Raw genomic sequence first — 17,329 nt, forward strand, 5'->3', positions numbered from 1 at the left:
CAGGACTTGGTGAGTACATTAGCTGTCCACCGTTATTGGGGTTATTAGTGACTGAGCTGAGAACCGTAATCAATAACAACAACAACAACAACAACAGGACAGCGGCTTTTTTTGAGGGGGGTGGGCGGCAGGTTATGAAGGGGGGTGGGGGGGATTGGGGGCGGGGGCGATGGGGGGCGGGGGGATTGGGGGCAGGGTGTGTGTGGGGGCGGGGGGGTGGGGGGGATTGGGGGCGGGGTGTGTGCGGGGGGGGATTGGGGGGCAGGGTGTGTGTGGGGGGCGGGGGGGGGGGGGCTGGTGGAAGACACAACCCACCACCATGTAATAGTCTCTGAGACCAAAGGCGACCGAGAATTCCTCCCCACCTATTGCTCCCCACCTCCCCCCCCCCCCTCCCCCCGCACCCAACACCCCCCCCCCCCCCGCACCCAACACCCCCCCTCCCCCGCACCACCCCATCCGCTCCCCTCCTCCCACCGCTCCCCTAATCCCCTAATCCCCTAATCCCCTAATCCCCAATTGACTATTGAGGATCACTATGATGATGATTGAAGGAGAACCAGGAGAAGCGTAGACGAAGAAGGAGGGAAGGAAAGAGAGGGAAAGAAAGAAAGAAAGAAAGAAGCGTAAAAAGAGGAAGAGAAGTGCGTTCCACCCCTTTTTCTTCTCCGTAAACCCCAAACTTGTCGTGTCCCCCACACCCACCGACCCCCCAACTCTGGGCCCCTCCTCCCACAGGCCCCTCCACTCCCACAGGCCCCTCCCACTCCCACTCCAGGCCCCTCCCCCCACTCTGGGCCGCCAGGAAAATGGGGCTCGTCCGGGATTTGAACCCGGGACCTCTCGCACCCTAAGCGAGAATCATACCCCTAGACCAACGAGCCGCCGAGGGCTCCCCCGCCCCCCCCCGGGGATATTTTCAACAGAGATCGCCTTTGATTGGAGGGGGAGAGAGAGAGCGAGTGTGTGTGTGTGTGTGAAGGAGGAGGAGAGGGGGAGGTTGAGGGATTGTGAGAGGGTGTGGGGGGGTGTGGGAGGGGGTTACCGGCCGCTGTTGACTCGGGGCTGAGACCCCACTCCTCGCCGCCGCCGCCGCCGCCGCGGGGCCCGGAGCGAGGCCGCGCGGCTCCCGGACACACATTAGGCCGCGTCGGCGGCGGCCGCTCCCCACAGCGGCTCGTTGGTCTAGGGGTATGATTCTCGCTTAGGGTGCGAGAGGTCCCGGGTTCAAATCCCGGACGAGCCCTCGTCTTGTGCGAGTGGGTGTTTTTTTTGTGTGTGTGTGTGTGTGTCTCCCTTTTTTTTCTTACATATTTCTTATCGTTTTATTTTTTTTTCTTTATTTTTTCATTCTTTCTATTTTTTTTTCTTTCCTTATTTTTTTTCCATTTGGGGTATCTTTTATATTGTTAAAAAGATCATTTTGTTTTTTTTAAGAAAGAAAATTGCGGATATATTTTGTTTCGCTCTCTCTCTCTCTCTCTCTCGACGACCGCCGCCGCCGCGGGACGGGGACGGGGACGGACCGGATCGGCCGCGGCGTCCGGGGCCCACCAACCGCGCACAGTCACTACGCTTCGGGCGGGTTAAAAAAAAAAGGGTCCCAACAGCAACTTTCCCACCCAATACTCTTCCGGTCCTTTCACCTTTCAATGGCCCAATTATCGCCCGTCCGACCGTCCCAGAACCGAGCGCTGTGTGTATATATATATCTATGTATATATATATATTAAAAAAAAACAGGCGAGAGCGGGCGCCGCGCAAACCCTTCCGCGAACCGGGCGCGGCCAACGGGCGTCGCGCACGTGTGATGTGCCGTTGTGGTTCTCGGGGCCGTGTCCCGGTCGGTCCCCATCGGGAGCTTCAAGAATCCACGATCCTCCTCCTCGCCTACGGGGCCATTCCCGGCCTCGCTCCCTCCTTCTATCCCCCCCACGTACCCGCCCGTACCCGCCCGTGCCCTCCGGCTCCGGTCGGCTCCCCCGTCCCCCGCCCCGACCGCCCGACCATCGGTGGCCTTCAGCCTCTCAGCCCCGAGGCTCTGGAACTCCATCCCCAGTGCCTTCGCCGCTTCCTCCCTTTCCTCCTTCAAGGCCGGTCTCAAGACCTTTCTCTTTGACCTTCAGCCTTCAGCTCCGCTCTCGACTCTCTTCCCCCTCCTCGCTCCCTCCCCTCACCCTGACCATTTCCCCCCTCCTCGCTCCCTCCCTTCCCTCCCCTCACCCTGACCATTTCCCCCCAATGCTCGGGTCCTGACCCAACTGTCCAGCGCCTCGGGACGTCCCCCCGACGTGAAAGGCGCTCTACAAATGGAATCTTGTTGTTGTTGTTCCCGACGAGGTGTCCCAATGCCTCCCGTTCGCACCGGTACCTGTGCAGCGAAGCCCAACACGATAGGAGGACACCTGCCTCACGGAGACCGACGCCACCCAGAAATCCGTGGACTGGACAATGAGGTTCCAATCGGACACCACGACTGTTCAGTGCGAAAATCCCGGTGGGAATTCCTGCTGCTCTGGAAGTGGAGGGGAAGTTTCCCAAAAGCTCGTCATACCTTAAGGCTTTCTAACCCGCGCTCCGAATTTTAGACCACGACACACCTTTTAATCCCGTTTCCCCACCTTTTCTCCATGTCCCTTAATGCCCCCCACGACCCCCCACCAAACACACACAGACACACACACACACACACACACTTCCCGACTATCTATACGTCTCCCTGTTTAACATCCCAATTGATCCGGCGTCTACGGCAATGCATTCCACACTCTCACCACCCTCTGTGCGAAGAAAGTCACAGTGCAGCTAAATTTATGGTGGGACCTGCTTTGGGGACTGGGTTCATTGCATTGGTCAATGTAATTCCTGAGGTTGATTTATTTATCAGCGGAAAAAATGCGGCCCTTTTGTCCACATTCAAACCAGCGCTCTGACCTGATGGCGACTCCCCAGCAGGAGGTCTGGGGTGCACATGTCAAGCGAAAGATGAGTTCAGAGCCAAAGTTTTCCTTTTTAAAAGAAATCCCCATGAAAGCTGTGCTTCCGTTGCTGGATTTGGTCCAGAATAGAACAACTCGCGGTCCACGACTGCCTGTGGGACGCCGCTGCGCGCAATCGGCTGCCGCGTTGCGCCCGCAAACATCACGCCGATCAACTTCACCTTACGGTACAGTCCGTGAAGCGCTTTGAGACGTCTCGAAGACGTGATCGGGCGCTGTATCAAATGCAAGGATTATTATTATTATTATTATTATCATCATCATCATCATCATCTAGCAACCTTTACACAGCGTACAGTCTCAGAGCGCTGGGCGAGAAGGGACGTCCAGGAGTCGACGGCCTCAACCAATTGACCAATTCTTACTGATGTAAATAGTGAGTGAGCTTCGGCAGGTTATGTGTGTGAGTGTGTGTGTGTGGGGGGTTGGGGTGGGGGGAGAGGGAGTCAGCCCCCTGATGGATGTGATGGGTGGGGGGTGCTCAGTGAGCGCGCGTGCTATTGTCCGCGGGAGCAAGAGCAACAGTAGAAGGTGTCAGCAAGCTGAAAGCCCCATTCACGCAGCAATTAAATTCCTGCCGATCCCCGGGGTAACTCGCTCCCATTTACCCCGTGACCTCAGAGGAAGAATGCAACAATCTGCCCGAAAATAAATACCTGGGGAGTTGAGGGGGGTGTGGGGGTGAGAGGGGGGGAAGTCAGCCCCCGTTACCTTGGTCACGGCCTGACCCTAACTCCTCGCTCGAGCGTCTTGGGAGGTTAGCGTTAACTATCGCTCAGTTACCAAGTCTGTAGCTCTGCTAAGCACATCGAGCTGGTGCTAACCCATCAACCAGTCTGCTCCCTGGGCTTGCACACGTGATGTAGTACACACACTCACTCACACTCACACTCTCACTCACTGATCACTCACTCGGACACATACACACTCACATTCACTCACACACACTCACACTCACGGCAACACAAACAGAAGTCGAGAAACATCTCCAGGAGTAAGAAGTACATCTCGTGTTATAATAATGTTCGCATTTGATACAGCGCCTTATCACGTCTTCGAGACGTCTCCGTCATCTCAGCACATCCTGTGAAGCGCTTTGAGACGTCTCAACCACGTGATAAGGCTCTGTATCAAATGCAAAGATTATTATTATTATCTATTATTATCCAACCTCATCAGGGAAGAGTTCATAGCTTTACAGTTGGACTCAGCGACCCAAGGTTAGAGAGCGAGCGAGCGAGTTCCTGCTCCTGATTTATCATCAGGAGGCAGAAAATAGACAGAGACCAAGTGTTTTACAGGTGCCTGGTGACTGGACTGGATGCGGTGTGAACTCTTCACGTAGAGAGGCGCCTAATGTAATACAGGAGAGAGAGCGAGCGAGAGGGAGTCTGTGCCACGCACTGTCCGGTGTATTCAGCCTTCGAACCGACACAACAGCAGCAACCGTGCAACTCGCTGTTGGGGGTCGCAGCTGAATGTATTTAAAAGGGAATTTGAATGTGGACACGGGAATAGCAGTGGGGGACTAGCAATGGGTCCACACTCGCAAGGCGTCCACTCAACAGTGTTTTGGCTCCGCGCTCCGCCAACCGACTAACAACCGGGTTCCCACTTACTGCAAGTTAAACAGAGGCGTGTGCGTGTGTTTGGAGTAAGGAAACTTGCCTCAGGTTTTGCCCTGTCCGGGGGAAAATCAAACCCGGGTCCTCTCGCTTGCGAGGCGAGCGAGCTAACCACTACACACGACACTGCAGGACTCCGAAAAGCTATTCGAAAAGAGAAAGGAGTTTCTCTCCCGGTGTCCGGGCTGACAAACACGTGGTAATGGAAATAATAAAAATAATAATAATCCTTGCATTTGATGCAGCGCCGGATCGCGTCTTCGAGACGTCACAAAGCGCTTCGCGGGATATACTGCAAAGTGAACTGACTGCGTATTTCGTGGGCGAAACGCGGCAGCCAATTGTGTAAGGGAATAACAGGGGAAACAGTGCGGGACTTGCACACGTTAAGTCCAACTTTCCAAAACTGTCCGCAAATCCTTCCCCCACCCACCAACCTCCAACCCCAAGCTCCCACCACAACACCCCCCCACCCCCACCCCCACTCAACCCCTGGCTGCTGGTGGAATGTATTTGTTCTGTAAATTGGGCCCAGCGGAGCACTCCCCATGTAATTGATTTTCATAAAGAAGCTCAGTGTTCTGCCTCCCCCCCCGGAGACGAGGCTCGATTTTCTCCTCGGAGCAGTGTAGAGCTCAGCCTTCCAACTCTATCTCTGCAGCACGAGTCAACCTCCTCTACCACAGCTCCTTGTTCCAATCTCCGCGCCACACACTCTACACCTCATCCCCTCCCCCCTCCCGTGCCTCCGTACTCCCCCCCCCCCCCCCCCCATCCCTCGCTGCCTCCTCCCCTGGGGGTTTGGGGATTGGGGGGTCAGGGTGTGACGGGGTTTAAGGAAATGTCAAAGGTTCAGGAGTGGTATTGCCACAGAAGGGTTAACATGTGCTTCAGGAGTCTCTGGTAATAGTGCTTCCCGAGGTGGAACGACCCCCTCCATGACGCCCCCCCACCTCAATGCCTTGGTGGCCCTCCCCAACCCCGGCCCCCTCCCTCATTTATATCAGAGCGCGGAGGTCCACAACCGAACCCGGTCTGTAACCCGCCCGACCTTTTACAGTTAATCAAACAGTTCAGCGAAAACTAAGGGGAAAAAAAAAATCACTCAACTTTTCATCAAACATTTCCCCCCACTCTCACACTTGAAAATTCTTAAACCAGCTCTGGATCCGGAAACCAGTTTTCCCTCTTTAGAAGAAAACTCGGAACGCGGATCAGACCTCAGCGCACGTGTGAGGACTCGGAACGACGACAGCAACGCCGCCGACAACAAACTTGCATTTATATTGCGCCCTCCACGAGGGGCAACGTCTCGGGGCGCTTAACCCAAGTCGAGGTGGGGGCGGGGGCGGGAAGGGAAAACTCCCGACATTCCAGGATCCGGAAAACCAGGAGCGTAACCGAAATGTGCCACCGGGCGCGTCAACAACAGCAACAACTTGTATTTATATAGGGTCCCCTCACGCAGGGCAACTGCCTGTATTATTGTGCTGTGCTGTTGATGGGAAACAGTCAATGGCTAATTTCCCAGCGATCATTCAGTGAACCCCACACCCCACCCCTACCCCACTCTCCCCCACCACTGCCTTCCCCCCCCCCCCCACATACACACACACATAACCCACCTCACCCCCACACACCCGAGCCCGAAAATAAGAGAAGGAAGAGTTGGAGCCAATTTTATTTTTGTTGGGGCTTTGACAGAAGCGATCGGACGAGACCAAAAAAATACGTTACCTCCACTTTTCCCCAAACTTTTTTCTGCCTCAATTAGGAGATAATCATTCGCCACGGAAGGGAAAAGTCAGGGGAAAAAAGGCTTTGAAGCACGGGAACGAGAAACCATCGAGACTTTTAAACTCCAGCGGGAAGATTTTCAGTCAATTCACTTGACAGTATATCTTGTGAAGCGCTTTGAGACGTCTCAATGACGTGATAAGGCGCGATATCAACAAGAATAATCTTTGCATTTGATAGAGCGCCTTTCATGTCAAAGTGTCCACAGCCCCGAGAGAGAGAGAGAGAGAGAGAGAGACGGGGGGATGGGGGCGAGATAAAAAAAAATAGCCACCACATACGCTGCTTCCTGATAAAGATCACAAAGGTTGAAAGACATTTGCCTTTCATGTCTGCGTCAGACATTAACAAAGCCCTTTATTTACCTTTTCCATGGGATGGATGACACTCCGTGTGTCTGTTTACCCCGGCCCGCCTTCTCTTTTAACAATGTCACTTTGTTTTCCAGGCGGATTTTTTTCCCCCGAAATCCACAGACCCGACTTGAAAACCCACCTTAGTTTTAGCTGCCGGACAATTCGCCCACACAGTCACTAAACTTACACAGAAACCCCCCCCCACCACCCGTGAAGCGCTTTGAAACGTCCTCCCGACGTGAAAAGGCGCTATATCAAATGCAAGGATTATTATTATTATTATTATTATTATATCAAATGCAAGGATTATTTATTATTACTATTATATCAAAGGGGAGGATTATTATTTTACCTTCCAATTTAAGACGGGGCAGAGCCTTGCGCAATTCCTAAATCCACTCTGAATTCGAAAGACTTCCTTTTAAAAGACCTCACGGGAGTTGGGATGAAGTTTTTAAAAAGCGCCGTTACGGCTCATCTTCCGGACGAGACGTTAAACCGAGGTCCCCTCGCGGCGCTGCTCGAAACGAGAAGGGAGTTCCTCTCTCTCCCACTCGCCCCCCCCCCCCACCCCGCCACCCCACCCCGGTGTTCCTCGCTGACGAANCCCCCCCCGCAAGTAAAACTGGTCACTAAAACGTTGGTCATTTCATGCGCCGGCGGCTTGTGGGACGCAGGTCGCCGCGTGCAAACGGGACGGCACACTCAGTCGGCTCTCCGCCTCACGGCAAAACCCTGCGGAGACGTCTTCCCGGCAGGAAAAGCGCTGTATCCGACGCAAAGATTATTTACAGGATAAGGTTTAAGTTTCAGGGCAACTCGACAACTTAAGTGAGACCCCCCACCCCCACACCCCACACCCCCCCGTCTCCTTGTCTCTGCGGCGTCACCTGGTGGAGGAAGAGAGAACTTACTAATTTGCTGCTACGTTGACACTTGTCCTCTGGTCAGCAGATCCACCAAGGAACAGTATTGACTGTTTGACTGTCCACCTCCTCCGCCACCACCCCCCAGTCCTCCCCTGCCCCCACCACCACCACCACCCCTCACCCCCACCCCCCAACCAAAGCGAGCGCGGACCCACTCTCAGAATGAAGTGCCTTTGAGATATTTCTAGGTGTGAAGCCACGAGATCAGATATCAGCCACAAATCAAAGGAAATTGATAGCTTATCTGTACAGTCTGGCTCCCCCTTCCCATCTGGTGTCCTGTCCTTTTCCCGCTTTGCTAACATTATAATCTCAGTGTGTGAGGCCGGGTTGGAGAGCGCCAGTGGGGTGGTTGGGAGAGGGGGGGGGGGGCGGTGGGGGGTGGTGGAGGGCAAAGAGGGCACCCGCACGCTGTGCTTTGACTCTTCGAACCAGTACCTGGCAGCACCCGGGAGACAACACGAGCTCATGAGCTTCTTGGCTTAGAAGGAACTCAGTCATTAAAGGGAAATTAAGGGGGTGGCGGAGTGCAAGCGTTGAACCAACTTTCACCCCCAACCCCCTTCCTCCTCGCCCCCCACCCCTCCCGGCAGATCACTTTCACTACATGCCTGTCCACACGTGCTTTACATTTGCAAATCAACAACATTCCTAAAGAAATGATTGATTTATCTCGTTCGGACAAAATTAGTTCTCCCATCCTTCCTCCTCCTCTTCCTTCACCCCAGGACTATAACCGTCCCTCAGCCCACCCACCTAAAAAGTTTCACATCTCTGCTGTGTGCGGAGGGAACCAGAGCCCTTTAATAATAATAATCGAGCAGAGAGCCCAGAGTGAGTTACGTCCGGAGTGAGGCGAGGCCAGAGTGAGAAGGAATTGGGTGAGAGTGGGAATTAGGTGCAGAGAGGAAAGTATATCTTTTAAACGAAGAGGGGCCAGGGTGAAGGACGTCACTTCTGGGCTGGAGAAAAATTTGAAGCAGGAGGGAGTGGATCCAATGGTTATGATTCACATAGGGACCAATGATGTAGGGAGGACAGGTTGAGGAGCAAGGTTTTAAAAGAGGCGGCTACTGAGATAGTGGATGGCTTGTCTTTGATCTTCCAAAATTCTCTGGATTCTGGAACGGTTCCCGTTGATTGGAAGATTGCAAACGCGTAACACCACTATTTAAGAAGGGTGGGAGAGAAAAGATGGGGGACTACAGACCAGTTAGTTTGACATCAGTGGTGGGGAAAATTCTTGAGTCCTTAATCAAAGATGTCGTTATGGGATTCCTGGAAGACCATAACAAGATTAGGCAGAGTCAACGTGGTTTACAAAAGGGAAGTCACGCTTAACTAATCTTTTAGAGTTTTTTTGAAGATGTATCTCGCAGGTTAGATAGGGGGGAACCAGTAGATGTAGTATATTTAGATTTTAAGAAGGCATTTGACAAAGTGCCACACAAAAGGCTATTTTGCACAAGGTTAAGGCCCACGGGATTAATGGGAACATATTAGCATGGATTGAAGAGTGGCTAACGGGTGGAAAACAGAGAGTAGGGATAAACGGGTCATTCTCGAATTGGCAGGATGTGACTAGTGGAGTGCCACAAGGATCAGTGCTTGGGCCTCAGCTATTTACAATTTACATCAATGATCTCGACGAGGACATTGAATGTAACGTATCTAAATTCGCGGATGACACTAAACTCGGTGGGAGAGTAAGCTCTGAGGATGATGCAAAAAGATTTCAACGCGATATAGATGGGCTCGGGGAGTGGGCGAGTAGGTGGCAGATGGAATTTAATGTGGGGAAGTGTGAAGTTATTCACTTGGGTAGAAAAACAGATTATTTTCTAGAGGGGGAGAGATTAGATAGTGTTAGTGCTCAGAGGGATTTGGGTGTCCTTGTACACCAGTCTCAAAAAGTTAGTTTGCAGGTGCAGCAGCAACTAAGAAGGCGAACGGCAGTTAGCGTTCATTGCTAAAGGTTTAGAGTACAAGAGTAGGGAAGTCTTGCTGCAACTGTATAGGGCCTTGGTGAGACCGCACCGAGAGTATTGTGTGCAGTTTTGGTCTCCTTATTTAAAAAAGGACATACTTGCCCTCGAGGGGGTGCAGCGTAGATTCACTCGGTTAGTTCCTGGGATGAGGGGACTGACCTATGAGGATAGGCTGAATAAACTGGGGCTGTATTCTCTCGAGTACAGAAGAATTAAGGGAGATCTTATTGAAACATATAAGATTCTTAAAGGGCTGATAAAGTAGACGCAGAGGGTCTGTTTCCCCGGTGGGAGAATCTATAACCAGGGGTCACAGTCTGAAAATTAAGGGTCAGCCTTTTAGAACAGAGTTGAGGAAACATTTCTTCACTCAGAGGGCAGTGAATTTATGGAATTCACTCCCCCAGAAGGCTGTAGATGTCAGTCCTTGAGCATCTTCAAGGCTGAGACTGATAGATTTTTAAAAAAAGAGGGATTAGGGGATATGGGGAGAGGGCAGATAATTAGAATTAGGTCTGAAGATCAGCCATGGTCTTATCAAATGGCGGGGCACAGGCTCGAGGGGCTGAATGGCCTACTCCTGCTCCTAACTCGTATGTTCTTATGTTCTAATCCTCGCAGTTGATACAGCGCCTCATCATGTCGTTGAGGTGTCTCAAAGCGCTTCACAGAGCATACTGTGAAGTGTAGCGACTGTGTATTTTTGGGCGAAACGCGGCAGCCGATCACCCCCCAGCAGCGTCCCACAAACAGCCGTGAAGATATAAGTTCCTTTCTTGAGTGCTCTCCCTCTCCTTTCTACCTCTCCACGACCCCCCCCCTCCCTCCACACACGCCCGCACACACACGCTTACACGCAAACACACTCACTCTCGCACACTCATGCGTTCCCACTTTCAGTATTGCCCTATTATAATGCAATGGCCTCCCCGGCCACTTGAATGGCCGGCAATGTCGTGCAAGGCTGTGTGCTCTCACCTCATTCAGAGGGAAACTACACATCAGACTCACAGTGGGGAGCATTCCTCAGCCACTGACAATGGGCAAAACACAACCTTGAGACAAAAGGGAAACTTTTTTTTCTCTTCTCTACCATAAATCACTCTCCCCCACCTGACTGGCCGCCTGACAATGAATACACAATAGCGTGAACAGATATCTAGTGTTGGGCGGGTGTTGGGGAGAGGAGAATGCAAAGGACCTTTTTTTTGTTAAAACAATGGATTCCTCTTTGGGTACAATTAGTGACTGTTTTAACTCCGTTTGTGTTTCGATGCAATTGAGACTCGGTTTCACTGCCTCAGTCGCTGCTCACCTGACTCTGTGACCAGAGGGTTTAAACTCTCTCCTCCCACACCCAGTCTTCAGCTCACATAGTCTAGGCTGCTGCTCCAATGCAGCGTAGCGCAGTGCTGGGGTGGAGCCCCGCATTGCTACGGGTGCTGTCATGTCAGGAGAGACGTTAAACCGACTTCCCATCTGCCTGTTCAGGTGTGAATGTGTGTGTGTCTATGGGAGAGTGTGAGTGTACGTGAGTCAGAGTGTATGTGTGTGTGTGTGTGTGTGTGTTTCTGAGTGTGAGTGAGACAGCAGAAAGCTGACTAGCCTCCGCAGGCGCCCCAGGTCGGGAAAGAAAGACAACTCAGTGTATGGGAGCAAGTGTAAAACTAATGGACACACAGATTCAGAGCGATTGCACATTAGCTGTTGGTGAGAGAGGGGATGAAGCAGAAAATCAACAGTATTCACCACAGAGTGGGAGACATTCAAATAACCTGACAACGGTTACCGAGCAATGCTGACCTCAACGCCTTCTTAGTCTCGAGGGCCGGAGGGAGACACAGGCTAAGACCGTGAGGAATTTGAGGCTAGACTTGAATGTGTATCACCATATCACTCACCTCTCCATTCGGGGTGACAGTGGCCCTTTTTACAAAGTTAATGCACTTAAACCAAGCGGCAAATGTGCTTGATGTGTTCAACTGAGCGTGTCCTCTGATCAGTGGATGACAAATGGCCTCTCAGAGGGAGAAAAGCTGGGCTGAACCCAAAGGGTTTTCAACACCAGTGTTTAAGTGACTGTGACAATGGGGCAGGGAAGAGAGAGCAAAAAAATCACACACAGTCACTACACTCAACAACAATCTGCCCGTTCAGGTCAGCATTAAAGATCCCGCGGCGCTATTCTAAAAGAGAAGGGAGTCTCTCTCTCTCTCTCTCTTCCCCCCCCCTGGGGTCCTGGGGAACAATCCCCCAAATAAAATTGGTCGCTCACTTCATGGCTGTTTGTGGGACGCCGCTGTGAGCAAATTGCCTGCCCCGATTCGCCGACAAAACACGCAGTCACTATATTTGACAGTATATCCGATGAAGCGCTTTGAGACGCCTTGACGGTGTGATAAGGGGTTATATCAAATGCAAGGATTATTTATTTATTATGTATGACAGTCTGCGGGTCCTTACTTACTATGCACAGAATGGCGACACAGTTTGCCCACAAATACACAACAACAACTTGCAGGTATACAGCGTCCTTCAATTGGGGCAGTGTCTCGAAGCGGTTCACAGTCACCACACTTGACGCTAATTCCCTTCGGTTTGACGTTTAGAAGCGCAGTGTCAAACGGAAGGATTATTAATGTTTCTCCTTACGCATGGGGGTTTATGCAATTATCTTTCATCGGGAGCCTTTTTTGAATGAATGACCTAACAGCGAGAGAAAGAGAGAGAAAAGTAGTGAGGTGGGGGAAGTGAATGACAGTGAAACTGGATTGGAAAGTGGGGTAATTATAACCTGGTATGACTCACTCTGGAGTGATTGTGACAGTGGAGTTTCCCCCGCAATCCACCCCCACTGGTCAATCTCATTCTCTTTCACATGAATGGAGATCGACAAAAGACATCCTTCATTATTTTGCTCCCCCCCCCCTCCCCCCACCGCACCCCCAACTGCAAGGATGAATAAATAAAAACATTCCAGGATTTTAGTGTAAAGCGCAGTGACTGTGTACTTTGTAGGCAAAATCAGCAGCCAATTTGCGCGCAGCAACGAACCCGCAAACACTCGTGAAACGAGAGATCGGTTTTATCCAGGGGACTGTTAACCCTAATTTAATGGGGAAGGACACACTGGGGAGGGGCGGGGGAAATACTCACATCTCAACCACTTCCCTGTTGGTTACTGCAGTAATAATCGCTGTTATAAGTTTCCGGAGAGCAGGACCTGCCCTGATGAATCCGACGGTGGCTTTGGCTGGCCAGTGGCCAGCCCACACACTCGAGGAAAGTTCCAGATTCAATCCTTGGCCTGAATTTTGAGCTCAGCTGGTGCCAGAACTTTACTTTCGGATGCAACAAGACAGTGGAACAAGACGAACCCGGGTTCAGGGCAGGAAAAGAGGCAATTTGAAGGACAATATTTCCTACCCAGGAGGGTAATTGATGACTGGGATGGGGTTCCGAAGGATGGTTGCGGCCGGGACTCGTTTAAGAGACCGTACGGTGGGAGGACGGAGACGTGAGGATTCTGAGACCCAATTGGCCTTCTTTATCCAAACCTCTCCTCATGATCAATCAGAGGGAGATCGATCTACAATAGACCTCAATCCCACCATTCCCAAGTCCTGGGGAGGAGGCAGCTCCGTGTCGCCATCTAGTGACCCATCTCGTAAACCGCACGTGTTTGGATGTCGGGCACAACTGTGGGGCATCTTCAGTAGCTGAATTACAGGCAATCACCCTCTGACACACGGATAGCACGCGCATACACGCACATACATGCGCACACAGCGTCACGCACGTACACACACACAGTTACGCAGCCCTATGAGAAGCTCATGTTCAGGCGAGACTGGTCACAGAGCAACTGACCCTGGCACCAGCTCATGTTCGTCGGTCACTTCAGGAGAGCAGGAAACTGGAAGATGCGTACAATGTAATATTAACAGATAATCCTTGACGTGTCAATGAGCGCGTGGGTTATTGTACGTGAGCATGTATGTGCATGAGCGCGTGTGCGTGTGTGACAGTAAGTGTGTGCGTGTCAGTGAGTATGTGCTTATCAGTGAGTGTGTGTGTGTGTGTCAGTGAGTGGGAGTGAGCATATGTGTCGGTGTGTGTGTGTCAGTGAGTGTGTGTGTGTGTTTGAGCAGGTCAGTCAGTCTGCCCCACAGACACAGATCCAGAGTAAAGGGAGGTTAGAGGGAATGGCCACATCTTGACCACAATGTCTGAGGGTTTTTGGTTCCCTGTGGGCAAGAAGCCAAAGTCCGTGTCCTCGAGCCCTGACCACAGCTGCTGCCGTCTTTCCCACAGGGATGTCAAAGTCATTTAGAATTGCAGAATGGTAAGTGAAAGTGGGGCTCGTCATTCGCAGGTCCCTAAAAATAGCTCCAGGTTTGACACAGGGATTTCCCATGAAGAACAAGTCACGGATGCTGAGGAAAACAGGAAGAGGAAGAAGCCATTCAGCCCAAAGAGCCCATTTATTAGACTTCCTCTCGCTCTATTTATTTATCCCAACGAAACCAGCCCTTTCTCCACACCCTCTGTTATGCAGGTCCTGGAAGTCCCAGTGTCACCAACAAAGACACAGTGCACTCAGCCCTGTCTGACCCCGATCTCCTGTTCGCTCCCTACTCCCATCCCCACTCCTACCCCTCGCCAATACCTTTGTGATTTCTTCTCTTCAACCATCTATTCAGTGTCGTGCTCCACCACCGTCAAGCCCTCTGGGACCCTACCCTGAGCGACGGGCGCGCTACACAAACATTGTTGTGTTCCGATTCCCCTTTAAAATAATTGACAGGGTTTCACCCACAAAATACACAGTCAATCCACTTTACAGCATATCCTGTGAAGGCGCTTTGAGACGTCTCAACCGTGTGATAAGGCGCTGTATCAAATGCAATTATTATTATTATTATTATTATTAATTACTGTTGAGAATCCCACAGAATCCTTGGCCGATAATTCCTCCCACCACCCCCATAATAACAATAACAACAGCAGCAACAAATTGCACTCATATCGGCCCTTTCACCTCGAGATGCCGTCCCAAGGCGCTGATAAAAAAAAAAAAAAAAAATCGCTCACTCGCTTCACGGCTGTTTGTCACGCACAGCAGAGCTGTTTGTGGGGACGTTGCCAATCACAAGTGAGTTGCCAGTCTTCACCTACAAAACACACAGTCACTACACGTCACAGTAAAATCCTGCAAAGCACGTGAGCCGTTTCAACGGCGTAATAAGGCGTTGTATCAAATTACAGTCCACAATGTGGGATTTGAACCCATAAAGCATTACTTATATTTTTGGGGGTTTTTTTTTTGAAGTGGGGGAGGGGGGGGGGAGAGAAAAGGGGATATTTTGGAAAAAAAACTCATAAAATTATCTGGTTCGTTTGGCCGTTGACTCTTCGGTTGGCTGCTTCTACTCAGAAATACATGTATTTTTGAATAAAAAAAAATTGTACTTTCCCTCCTTACCTCTGGTCAAAGGCCCCACAAATGTTGTGTCAGGTTTTTGTCCCAGCTTCCCCCGTCCCCAATGAGTGTAAACAACCAACAGCAATGAGTAAAACAGATAGAAGGAATTTTTGAAAATCACCCTCCCCTGTCTTCCTGCCCCCACCCCCAAACCACCCCCAAACCACCACCTCCTCCTCACATTTTGAGCTAAGAATATAAGAATTTCCTGGCAAAAGAAATACAAGGTCCATCCAGTTCACCTTCCACCGTCCTGGCAGCTGCTTGACATGTCGTGTCCCGGACGATATGTTACATCCCGAAAATATGTATTATATTAAGTTTGTCCCCCCACCCCCCGCCCCACCCACCAAACTGAGATGCAGTGACTTGGTGAAAGACACTGCATTTCAATGGTCACAGTCTTGGGCTTTGTGCTGAACCATTTGGAGAAGGTTTTTTTGGGGGTGGGGAGGTGGGGAGAGGGGCTGGTGAAGAGACAGTTCACTCACTCTCTCACTGTCGCCCCACAAGTCCTAATTATTACACCACAAGGCGTGTTTTTCATTGTAATAATAAAAATCCGAGGATTTGATATAACTCCTTATCACCCAGGAAGGATGTCTCAAAGCGCTTCGCAAGATATACTAGAAAGTGGATCATGCACAGCAATGTCCCACAAACCACCGTGGAATGAGTGGCCAATTTTATTTGGTGGGGGATTGTTGACCAGGACACCAGGAGAGAGAGAAAAACTCCCTTTTCTTTTCGAATAGTGCCATGGGATCTTTAAAGTCCACCTGAACAGGCAGACAGGACCTTACTTTAATGTCTCATCTGCAGGACGGCACCTCTGACAATGTAACACTCCCCCAGCGCTGCATTGGAGCATCAGCTTAAGACTGTGCGATTCCAAATCCCGACGTGAGGGCTTGAGCCCGCAACCTTCTGCTTCAGAGGCGAGGGAAAAGGAGGAGCAAGGCCGAAGAGGGCTTTGAAAGCGAGCACGAGGATTTTGAACTCTTTCCTCCGGGAGATGAGCAATGAGGAAGCGGTTACAAGATAAAATCATAAAAAGCTTGAAAACACAGGCTTAAAGGTTAATACCTATTGTCGGGCTCTCTTTCTTACACACACAGACACAGACGCACTGGGTAAATCACTCATCATAAAAGATTAGACAGCCGACGCTACCTGTTTCACTCAGTTTCTTTGTGCACCCACACAAAGGCATTCACAGAAACACCTCTCGATCTCAGTTAATGCAACAGTGTGAGATTCTGAGCCACTGCCCTGTGTGATGGGCGCTATGTAAATGCAAGTTGTTGTCGTTCAAGGGATACAAAACCAATTGACGCAACATCCCACCTGAGGTACGAAGACTGACCCAGTCCCCGATACCTAGTGAATGTGTCTCGTCTGCAGAGCAAACCCCGAAATAAAATAAACTCGCCAAATCAATTTCTGAAGACAGGTGGATCGATGGCGACTTTTCTGATGATGGAAAAGATTAACCTTAAGCCAGGGTTTTTGCTGTGACATGGTGAGGAGGCTGGAGTTTCCCTTAACCTTTCGATGACAGCAGCAAGTCTGTGAGCCTCGTTAAAAAGAAATGATCTTACGCAAACTTTCCGTGTTTCTCTCAGGCTGCAGTGGGTGCGCGAGTGTAACAGACACAGGCACGTTTGCCCCAGGGCGCGTTCTGGGGGCAGAAGGGTGGTGGGTTCAAGCCTCTCCCACCCTTCTCGTCGGCAGAGGCTGGCGAGATCACAGTCTTGCCTGACTGGTACGACGGGCGCTGTGCAGACCAAGATGAACCCGAGGTGCTCTCTGCCTCTTAACAATCCGGTGGCACCATTCGAAAAGAAAAGGCGGTTTCTCCTGGAGTCTGACAATGCCCCAGATCACAATGTGTTGACTAACCGCACACTTTCATGGCTGTTTGCAGAATTCTGCGTTTGCCTGCAAAACCAAACACTCACTCACTTGCTCACGACACCTTGAAACACGACATCAAAAGCAAGAGCTCAATTTGTAACATTAGAGGCATTTCCCGAGGCTCAAGGCTAAAATTTGCTGACTCGGGAACCCAATGGGCCACAGTAATAATTGCGTCACCGCAAAGAGATTAATAATAATAATAACCTTGCATTCGGTACAGGGCCTTATCA

The 17,329-nt window shown here is 51.0% G+C and overlaps 2 non-coding genes across 2 annotated transcripts; one reads left to right on the forward strand and one right to left on the reverse strand.

Moving 5' to 3' along the window:
* Positions 1–812: 812 nt before the first annotated feature.
* On the reverse strand, positions 813–884 carry trnap-agg. The gene has a single exon. It is a non-coding gene; the product is annotated as a tRNA-Pro (tRNA).
* A 290-nt stretch (positions 885–1,174) lies between these two features.
* trnap-agg lies at positions 1,175–1,246 on the forward strand. The gene has a single exon. It is a non-coding gene; the product is annotated as a tRNA-Pro (tRNA).
* Positions 1,247–17,329: the final 16,083 nt, after the last annotated feature.

This window comes from Callorhinchus milii, unplaced genomic scaffold (assembly GCF_018977255.1).
Source record: "Callorhinchus milii isolate IMCB2004 unplaced genomic scaffold, IMCB_Cmil_1.0 Scaffold15, whole genome shotgun sequence".
NCBI lineage: Eukaryota > Metazoa > Chordata > Chondrichthyes > Chimaeriformes > Callorhinchidae > Callorhinchus > Callorhinchus milii.